The sequence below is a fragment of the Ranitomeya imitator genome, chromosome 4 (assembly GCF_032444005.1).
Source record: "Ranitomeya imitator isolate aRanImi1 chromosome 4, aRanImi1.pri, whole genome shotgun sequence".
Taxonomy (NCBI): domain Eukaryota; kingdom Metazoa; phylum Chordata; class Amphibia; order Anura; family Dendrobatidae; genus Ranitomeya; species Ranitomeya imitator.
Genome location: NC_091285.1, coordinates 597513056 through 597524175, shown reverse-complemented (window position 1 = coordinate 597524175; position 11120 = coordinate 597513056). Strand labels below are relative to the sequence as shown.

The window sequence follows — 11120 nt, the reverse complement described above, 5'->3', positions numbered from 1 at the left end:
GCTCCCGCCGACTGCACGGGAAATTGTTGCGTTCCCGTGCTGTCGGCAGGAGCGTCAAAACGACGCATACGCATGTCCTGCATGCCCAATGTTAAAGATAGTTACGCAGGATGCATGCGGAAGTAGGCGGGGCTTAATGGAGGAAGTACACAGCCCTCCGCAGAGCCCACGAACGCTAATGTGAACCCAGCCTTACTATGTGCCTATAACACCCACATAGTACTCCAAACGTTTCAGATGAAATAAAATTACAGTATTTTTGTATTAAACACACTTTATTTGCCCAAAAAAATTTGTTTGAAAGTTGGGTTGCACCTTATATTCGAGTTGTGTGGTACCTAGCTGTGCTTTCTGGGTGTGCAGGCAGTGTGCACTTCTCCAGAGGCAGCCATAGGCGATCATGTGTGTGTATATTCACTGCATCCCACGCATTGTCATTGGCATGTGAAGCATTGAATATCACGCCAGTGGATGCGCAATTATAGTCACAGTCCCTTTTTCACCCGCAGCACCACATCGTCCTCCTGTCTTCTTGTGACAGCAGCTGACTTTGTGTGGAGTGTGGTGCATGCCAGTAAGGTAATCGCTGCATGTATTGAAGAACAAATAAATTTACTTTTTGATGATATTCGAATTCATTGAGATGCATCTGTATATTCCAGGATTGAAGACAAATATACCTGGAAGGGGCACAGGATGGGTAACATTAGTACAGATATTGCAGACATTACCCACGTAACATTGCGCCACATCCACATTGTGCTTTAAATTTAGTTTCCCTATCTTATTTAGTTTCCCTATATTATTACTGTAAGGCTATGTTCACACTATGCGTTCTGTCCTGCAGGTTCTCCCGCAGCGGATTTGATAAATCTGCAGGGCAAACCCGCTGCGGTTATCCCTGCAGATTTATCGCGGTTTGTCCTGCGGGTTCCGCTGCGGGATTTTACCCCTACTATTGATGCTGCATATGCAGCAATATGCAGCATCGATAGTAGTGTTAAAAATAATAAAATCATGGTATACTCACCCTCTGACGTCCCGATCTCCTCGGCGCTGCAGGCGGCGGTCCGGTTCCAAAGATGCTGTGCGACCAGGACCTTCGTGACGTCACGGTCATGTGACCGCGACGTCACCGAAGTTTCTGGTCGCACAGCAAACCTGAGACCGGACGGCCGCGTGCAGCGCTGAGACTTCAGAGGTGAGTATAACATTATTTTTTATTTTAATTCTTTTTTTTTAACACAAATATGGTTCCCGGGGCCTGGAGGAGAGTCTCCTCTCCTCCACCCCGGGTATAACCCGCACATTATCCGCATTACTTCCCGCATGGTGGGCACAGCCCCATGCGGGAAGTAAGCGGATCAATGCATTTCTATGGGTGCAGAATCGCTACGATTCTGTACAAAGAAGTGACATGGTCCTTCTTTTTTTCCGCAGCAATTCAGCGTGGTTTTTTTCGGGTTTTTCCGCATCATGTGCACTGCGGTTTTTGTTTTCCATAGGGTAACATTGTACTGTACCCTGCATGGAAAACAGCTGCAGACCCGCAGCGGCAAAATCGCCGCGGTTCCGCAGTAAAAACCACATAGTGTGAACATGGCCTAAAACGAGGTAGCATCTTATTGTCAATAAAATATGGTAATTGTAGTATCTATGTAACAATTTTTTTAAAATCTGTATTAAACAGAAAAACAATTACATGGAATCATACCTGCCTGATTAACAAAGGATGAAGTCACCACCAATAGCACTGAAAACGGCACTGCTTCGGTACTTGCTTCTTTTTGGTGCTGCTCTAGGTCCAGGCGCGGTCCCCTGTTCCTGGGATACAATAGCACACTACATATCACAGGTGTTTTATGCCTCAAAATGCCATAATGTTTCATCATATTCCATGCACCTCTGTCTCCCCTGATATTAAGGCTATGTGCACACATCAGGATTCCTTGCAGAAATTTCCAGAACAAAACTGGACACTTTCTGCAGGAAATCCGCATGCATTTTTTTGTGCGTTTTTCTCCCTTTTTTTTTTTTTTTTTTGCGGATTTTTCACACTTTTTTTCTGGAGGTTCCCAATGCAATAATATAGTGGGAAATCCGCAAAATTACCCCCTTCACTCAGCAGCCCTTTTTCGTTTTTGCGTTTTTGTTTTTCGCTTCCCTCCTTCCCAAAGCCATAACCTTTTATTTTTTTGTTAATATGGCCATGTGAGGGCTTATTTTTTGCGGGACAAGTTGTACTTTTGAACGATATCATTGGTTTTACCATGTCTTGTACTAGAAAACGGTAAAATAATTCCAAGTGTGGAGAAATTGCAAAAAAAGTGCTATCCCACACTTGTTTTTTGTTTGACTTTTTTGCTAGCTTCACTAAATGCTAAAACTGACCTGATATTATGATTCTCCAGGTCATTATGAGATCATAGACACCTAACATGTCTAGGTTACGTTTTATCTAAGTGGTGAAAGAAAATTCCAAACTTTGCAAAAAAAAAAAATTGAGCCATTTTCTGATACCCGTAGCATCTCCATTTTTCGTGATCTGGGGTCGGGTGAGGGCTTATTTTTTGCATGCCGAGATGACTTTTTTAATGATACCGCATTTGTGCTGATACGTCCTTTTGTTCACCCGTTATTGCATTTTAATGCCATGTCACGGCGACCAAGAAAATGTAATTTTGGCGTTTCAAATTTTTTTGTCGCTACGCTGTTTAGCGATCAGGTTAATGCTTTTTTTTTATTGATAGATCGGGCGATTCTGAACGCGGCGATACTAAATATGTGTAGGTCTGATTTTTTTTTATTGCTTTATTTTTGATGGGGCAAAAGGGGGATGATTTAACCCCTTCCCGACCTTTGACGCATACCCTGCGTCATGAAAGTCGGTGCCATTCCGACCCATGACGCAGCATATGCGTCATGGAAAGATCGCGTCCCTGCAGATCGGGTGAAAGGGTTAACTCCCATTTCACCCGATCTGCAGGGACAGGGGGAGTGGTAGTTTAGCCCAGGGGGGGTGGCTTCACCCCCCCCCCCCGTGGCTACGATCGCTCTGATTGGCTGTTGAAAGTGAAACTGCCAATCAGAGCGATTTGTAATATTTCACCTAAAAAAATGGTGAAATATTACAATCCAGCCATGGCCGATGCTGCAAAATCATCGGCCATGGCTGGAAACACTTATGTGCACCCACCGCACCCCACCGATCGCCCCCCCCAGCCCCCTGATCTGTGGTCCACTCCCCTCCGTCCTGTGCTCCGCTCCCCCGTCCTCCTGTCCGCTCCCCCCGTGCTCCAATCACACCCCCCGTGCTCCAATCAAACCTCCCGCACTCCGATCCCCCCACCCCTCACAGCGATCACCCCCCCGCACAGTGATCACCCCCCCGTGCTCCGATCCACCCGCCCGCACAGCGATCCCCCACTCCGTGCTCCAAACCACCCCCCAATGTTCCGATCCACCTCCGTGCTCCGACGCCCCCCCCATGCCCTGATCTCCCCCCCTTATACTTACCTAGCCTCCAGGGGTCCGTCCGTCTTCTTTCCTGGGCGCCGCCATCTTCCAAAATGGCGGGCGCATGTGCAGTGCGCCCGCCTATTCTGGCCAGCAGATTCGTTCCGAAGTGAGTTTTGATCACTGAGATAGGTTATATCTCAGTGATCAAAATAAAAAAAAATAGTAAATGACCCCCCCCCCCCCCTTTGTCACCCCCATAGGTAGGGACAATAAAAAAAATAAAGAATTTTTTTTTTTTCACTAAGTTTGGGGTAAGAACTAGGGTTAGGGGTAGGGTTAGGGTTAGGGGTAGGGTTAGGGGTAGGGTTATGGTTAGGGTTAGGGGTAGGGTTAGGGTTTCGGTATGTGCACACGTATTCTGTTCCTCTGCGGATTTTTCCGCGGAGGATTTGATAAATCCGCAGTGCTAAACTGCTGTGGATTTACCGCGGTTTTTCTGCACATTTCACTGCGGTTTTACAACTGCGATTTTCTATTTGAGCAGTTGTAAAACCGCTGCGGAATCCGCAGAAAGAAGTGACATGCTGCGGAATGTAAACCCCTGCGTTTTCGTGCAGTTTTTCTGCAGCATGTGCACAGCGATTTTTGTTTCCCATAGGTTTACATTGAACTGTAAACTCATGGGAAACTGCTGCGGATCCGCAGCGTTTTCCGCAGCGTGTGCACATACCTTTAGAATTAGGCCATGTGCACACGGTGCGGATTTGGCTGCGGATCCGCAGCAGTGTTCCATCAGGTTTACAGTACCATGTAAACATATGGAAAACCAAATCCGCTGTGCCCATGGTGCGGAAAATACCACGCGGAAACGCTGTGTTGTATTTTCCGCAGCATGTCAATTCTTTGTGCGGATTCCGCAGTGTTTTACACCTGTTCCTCAATAGGAATCCGCAGGTGAAATCCGCACAAAAAACACTGGAAATCCGCGGTAAATCCGCAGGTAAAACGCAGTGCCTTTTACCCGCGGATTTTTCAAAAATGATGCTGAAAAATCTCATACGAATCCGCAACGTTGGCACATAGCCTTAGGGTTAGGGTTGGAATTAGGGTTGTGGTTAGGGTTAGGGGTGTGTTGGGGTTAGGGTTGTGATTAGGGTTACGGCTACAGTTGGGATTAGGGTTAGGGGTGTGGGGGGGTTAGTGTTGGAGGTAGAATTGAGGGGTTTCCACTGTTTAGGCACATCAGGGGGTCTCCAAACGCAACATGGCGCCACCATTGATTCCAGCCAATCTTGTATTCATAAAGTCAAATGGTGCTCCCTCACTTCCGAGCCCCGACGTGTGCCCAAACAGTGGTTTACCCCCACATATGGGGTACCAGCATACTCAGGACAAACTGCGCAACAATTACTGGGGTCCAATTTCTCCTGTTACCCTTGAGAAAATAAAAAATTGCTTGCTAAAATATCATTTTTGAGGAAAGAAAAATGATTTTTTATTTTCACGGCTCTGCGTTGTAAACGTCTGTGAAGCACTTGGGGGTTCAAAGTGCTCACCACATATCTAGATAAGTTCCTTGGGGGGTCTAGTTTCCAAAATGGGGTCACTTGTGGGGGGTTTCTACTGTTTAGCCACATCAGGGGCTCTGCAAACTCAACGTGACGCCCACAGAGCATTCCATCAAAGTCTGCATTTCAAAAGTCACTACTTCACTTCCGAGCCCCGGCATGTGCCCAAACAGTGGTTTACCCCCACACATGGGGTATCAGCGTACTCAGGAGAAACTGGACAACAACTTTGGGGTCCAATTTCTCCTGTAACCCTTGGGAAAATTAAAAAATTCTGGGCTAAAAAATTATTTTTGAGGAAAGAAAACGTATTTATTATTTTCACTGCTCTGTGTTATGAACTTCTGTGAAGCACTTGGGGGTTCAAAGTGCTCACCTCACATCTAGATAAGTTCCTTTCGGGGTCTAGTTTCCAAAATGGGGTCACTTGTGGGGGGTTTCTACTGTTTAGCCACATCAGGGGCTCTGCAAACGCAACGTGACGCCCGCAGAGCATTCCATCAAAGTCTGCATTTCAAAAGTCACTACTTCCCTTCTGAGCCCCGACGTGTGCCCAAACAGTGGTTTACCCCCACACATGGGGTATCAGCGTACTCAGGAGAAACTGGACAACAACTTTGGGGTCCAATTTCTCCTGTAACCCTTGGGAAAATAAAAAATTCTGGGCTAAAAAATTATTTTTGAGGAAAGAAAACGTATTTATTATTTTCACGGCTCTGCGTTATAAACTTCTGTGAAGCACTTGGGGGTTGAAAGTGCTCACCACATATCTAGATAATTTCATTTCGGGGTCTAGTTTCCAAAATGGGGTCACTTGTGGGGGGTTTCTACTGTTTAGCCACATCAGGGGCTCTGCAAACGCAACGTGACGCCCGCAGAGCATTCCATCAAAGTCTGCATTTCAAAACGTCACTACTTCACTTCCGAGCCCCAGCATGTGCCTAAACAGTGGTTTACCCCCACATATGGGGTATCAGCGTACTCAGGAGAAACTGGACAACAACTTTTGGGGTCAAATTTCTCCTGATACCCTTGGGAAAATAAAAAATTGCGGGCTAAAAAATCATTTTTGAGAAAATAATTTTTTTTTTTATTTTCATGGCTCTGCGTTATAAACTTCTGTGAAGCACCTGAGGGTTCAAAGTGCTCACCACACATCTAGATAAGTTCCGTTCAGGGTCTGGTTTCCAAAATGGGGTCATTTGTGGGGGATCTCCAATGTTTAGGCACACAGGGGCTCTCCAAACGCGACATGGTGTCCGCTAATGATTGGAGCTTATTTTCCATTTAAAAAGCCAAATGGCGTGCCTTCCCTTCTGAGCCCTGCCGTGCGCCCAAACAGTGGTTTACCCCCACATATGGGGTATCTGCGTACTCAGGACAAACTGGACAACAACATTTGTGGTCCAATTTCTCCTACTACCATTGGCAAAATAGGAAATTCCAGGCTAAAAAATCATTTTTGAGAAAAAAAAATTATTTTTTATTTTCATGGCTCTGCATTATAAACTTCTGTGAAGCACCTGGGGGTTTAAAGTGCTCAGTATGCATCTAGATAAGTTCCTTGGGGGGTCTAGTTTCCAAAATGGGGTCACTTGTGGGGGAGCTCCATTGCATAGGCACACAGGGGCTCTTCAAATGCGACATGGTGTCCGCTAACAATTGGAGCTAATTTTCCATTCAAAAAGTCAAATGGCGCTCCTTCCCTTCCGAGTCTTACCATGTGCCCAAAAAGTGGTTTACCCCCACATGTGAGGTATCGGTGTACTCAGGAGAAATTGCCAAACAAATTTTAGGATCCATTTTATCCTCTTGTCCATGTGAAAATGAAAAAATTGAGGCTAAAAGAATTTTTTTGTGAAAAAAATGTACTTTTTCATTTTTACGGATCAATTTGTGAAGCACCTGGAGGTTTAAAGGGCTCACTATGCATCTAGATAAGTTCCGTGGGGCGTCTAGTTTCCAAAATGGGGTCACTTGTGGGGGAGCTCCAATTTTTAGGCACACGGGGGCTCTCCAAACGTGACATGGTGTCCGCTAAAGAGTGCAGCCAATTTTTCATTCAAAAAGTCAAATGGCGCTCCTTCCCTTCAAAGCCCTGCCGTGCGCCCAAACAGTGGTTTACCCCCACATATTAGGTATCAGCGTACTCAGGACAAATTGGACAACAACTTTCGTTGTTCAGTTTCTCCTTTTACCATTGGGAAAATAAAAAAATTGTTGCTGAAATATCATTTTTGTGACTAAAAAGTTAAATGTTCATTTTTTCCTTCCATGTTGCTTCTGCTGCTGAAGGGTTAATAAACTTCTTGAATGTGGTTTTAAGTACCTTGAGGGGTGCAGTTTTTAGAATGGTGTCACTTTTGGGTATTTTCAGCCATATAGACCCCTCAAACTGACTTCAAATGTGAGGTGGTCCCTAAAAAAAATGGTTTTGTAAATTTCGTTGTAAAAATGAGAAATCGCTGGTCAAATTTTAACCCTTATAACTTCCTAGCAAAAAAAAAATTTGTTTCCAAAATTGTGCTGATGTAAAGTAGACATGTGGGAAATGTTATTTATTAACTATTTTGTGTCACATAACTCTCTGGTTTAAAAGAATAAAAATTCAAAATGTGAAAATTGCGAAATTTTCAAAATTTTCACCAAATTTCCGTTTTTATCACAAATAAACACAGAATTTATTGACCTAAATTTACCACTAACATGAAGCCCAATATGTCACGAAAAAACAATCTCAGAACCGCTAGGATCCGTTGAAGCGTTCTTGAGTTATTACCTCATGAAGGGACACTGGTCAGAATTGCAAAAAACGGCAAGGTCTTTAAGGTCAAAATAGGCTGGGTCATGAAGGGGTTAAACTGTAATTTTTTTTTTTAATTTTTTTTTTTTTTTCATATTTTTAAAAACATTTTTTTTTACATTTGCCATGCTTCAATAGCCTCCATGGGAGGCTAGCAGCTGGCACAACTCGATCGGCTCAGCTACATTGCAGCGATCATCAGATTGCTGCTCCGTAGCTGAATTACAGGCTTGCTATGAGCACCGACCACAGGGTGGCGCTCACAGCAGGCCGGCATCAGTAACCATAGAGGTCTCATGGACCTCTATGGTTACCATCCTGACGCATCGCCAACCCCTGATCATGTGACGGGGGTGGACGATGCGCTCATTTCTGGCCACGCGGCTGGAAGCGGTAGTTAAATGCCGCTGTTAGCATTTGACAGCGGCATTTAACAGGTTAATAGCGGCGGGTGAACTGCGATTTCACCTGCCACTATTGCGCACACGTCAGCTGTACAAAACAGCCGACATGTCGTGACTTTGATGTGGGCTCAGCGCCGGAGCCCACATCAAAGGGGGAGACACGACATGCGCAGAAGCTGTTGCGTTTTTTACTGCGATGCGTTTTTTCCCCAGAAAAAACGCAACATATGCACAAAAATTGCGTAATGCATTATAAATGATGGGATGCATATGTATGCATTTTTAAATTGTTTTTATCACATTTTTTATAGCGAACAAACGCAAAAAAATGCGAAAAATCCTGAACGTGTGCACACAGCCTCAATGTGTATCTCCCCATCACACTCCATATGTGTCTCACTCATCATACTTCACGTCTCTTTCTCTCCCATCAGTCACTCTTAGCCATACAATGTATCTCTCCCCTCCCTCCATAATGCCTGGCTATTCACTGCAGACCTGGAGCTCCTTCTTAGCTTCTTGAGGGATGAGTCCCAGACAGCTCCCAATGCTGCTCCATGCACACCAGATGTCTTCACTCTTCTTGGGTCCAGATGCTGCTGAGCCCACTGTGTTCTGCTCCTCTATAAACAAGCTGTCACTCTGATGCAGTAACTGCTGGTGACAGCAGGTCACAGGGCAGTCACACACAAAATGGTGCTGCCCTGTGATGCTGCTCTTCATTCTTACTGTTGGGGCAGTAACTGCTGACATCACCATTTCCCTCCCCTTTTGGGTGGTCTAATATCCCTGGGGCAGAGCTGCTAAATCTTACTATAGCTGCTTGAGGTCTAAAATGGAAAATGCTCCCCCTGGTGGTAAATATGTATATTTGCAAACAGTGCAAACATTGCATTAATACATTTTAATTACTATTTTAAGCTTAATTTCACAAAAAAACAAAATACAAGAAAACTGGTGGCACCTTCCCTTTAAGGGAAAGTTTTTCCTTTTTTAGAAGACAGGAGCAGTAAACTTTAAAATAGCACCAGACAAAACTGATGTGCTAAGCTATGCCTAGTGCAGGCCCAGAAGTATGCGGACAGTGTGTAAAACAAAAACCTCTTTTTAAACCCTGATGTAATTTTCCTCCTGAAGCTATATACTAAGCATAATACAAAATATAATTGCATTGCATGTACCTTTACATATTAAGCATTACACTATAGGTCTGTTCTTATAGTATCCAGGTTGAATCACTGTATCATTTACGTTTTGGCCTGCCAGCAAAAATTATATCCTTTCAATCTGTCACTATAGACATGTGTAGGACTCATTTACCTCTTCCTCCTATGCAATTTCTCTGTTGGTCCTCCACCTGTTGCCCATTGTACAAGCATTCAATCCAACAATGTCACTTGTTTCGGGGCAACACAACCCTCGCCACGGACTCGGCAACTCTTGAAACCTATACGTCTTAAGATACAGGTGTTTCTTGATGAAGGCCGAAATTCTTGATTTATGTACCTGTCTTACTTGCATCATATTACTACCGAGTATAAATCTCATTATAATAAATCAGATCATTTTTGGAATGCTTAGGGTGCTGGAGTTATTTGTGTATATACATAGTATTATTTCTCCATAGCACCTACTACAATGAGCACCCTTTATTTTTTTCTAACACAACCCTGGCCCAGACCTTAATAAGGGGACCAAAAAATGTTCACAATCCTTATTTATGAACTGCTCCAATATTTACTGCCACAACTGTTTCTCCCCTTCCCACATTTATTGTTCTGCTTCATGTCACGTTTCTTGTTTAGTGTCTTATTCATTGTCTTATCTACAGTTGAATAGAAATACTTTTTTTTCGGACCATAAGATGAACTTTTTCCCCAAAAACTTTGGGGGGAAAAGGGTGTGTGTCTTATAGTCGCAATAAACTTACAAATTCTGACTACGGTCCCGGTGGTGGAGGTCCGGATGCAGCTGGTGCGGCTGTGACTGAGCTTTGTGGTGCAGTGGTGTTGGGCTCTGTGGTGTGGTGGCAACGGGGCTCTGTGCTGTGTGGGGGCTCCGCTGGCATTTAGTCAAAGCCCGGAAGCCCCCGCAGCTCCGTTGCTGTGACGCGTTGGCCTCCGGAAAGAAGGACGCCAGGGGCGGCGAATGCTCAGATTCAAATGTCAGCAACGAGATCTCGTCCTGAGATCTTGTGTCTCGAGATCTGCCAAGATCTGAATCTGCGGGGGCTTCCGGGTTTTGACGAAATGCCGGTGAAGCCCCCATGCAGCACAGAGAGCCACTGCCGCCCCAGCACAGACCTCCGACACCACCACCCCACAGAGCCCCGCAGCCCCACAGAGCCCCGAAGCTGAACAGAGCCCTGCAGCCCCACAGGCCACCGCAGTCCCACAGGCCACTGCAGCCTCAGAGGTCACTGCAGCCTCACAGAGCAGCAGCACCACTGCACCAGCCTGGGATGGGATTTCCCGGAGGCCACTGCACCAGCCTGGACCACCGAACAACCTCTACCGACTACTCCTCCACCAGTGTCGAAACCCCTCCCCGGTAAGCTGAATTCGGACTGTAAGACGGACCTACATTTGATACATTTTTTTCCCCTTTTTTCCTTCTGAAAATTTGGGTTGCGTCTTATAGTCTGAAAAATACGGTATGTGACTCTTCAGATTTTGTGTTATACTATGACTGATGAAGAGATCTGTGTAGTCTCGAAAGCTTATTATTTATTACCATATTTTCAGTTAGCCATAAAATGATATCAACTACTAAGGACTCTCAAATTTTAATGTCTGCACAGGAATTTCTACTGTAATTACTGTGCATTATGTAAAGAATTTGATGACACTATACAGTTAGGTCCATATATATTTGGACAGACAAAAC

General features: G+C 44.9%; 1 long non-coding RNA gene across 1 annotated transcript; it reads right to left on the bottom strand.

Moving 5' to 3' along the window:
* Positions 1 to 536: 536 nt before the first annotated feature.
* Positions 537 to 8826, bottom strand: LOC138674284 (uncharacterized). Its single transcript, XR_011320578.1, has 3 exons — positions 8733 to 8826; positions 1715 to 1824; positions 537 to 680 (listed from the first exon to the last, which is right to left on the bottom strand). It is a non-coding gene; the product is annotated as an uncharacterized lncRNA (long non-coding RNA).
* Between the last annotated feature and the right edge of the window lie 2294 nt (positions 8827 to 11120).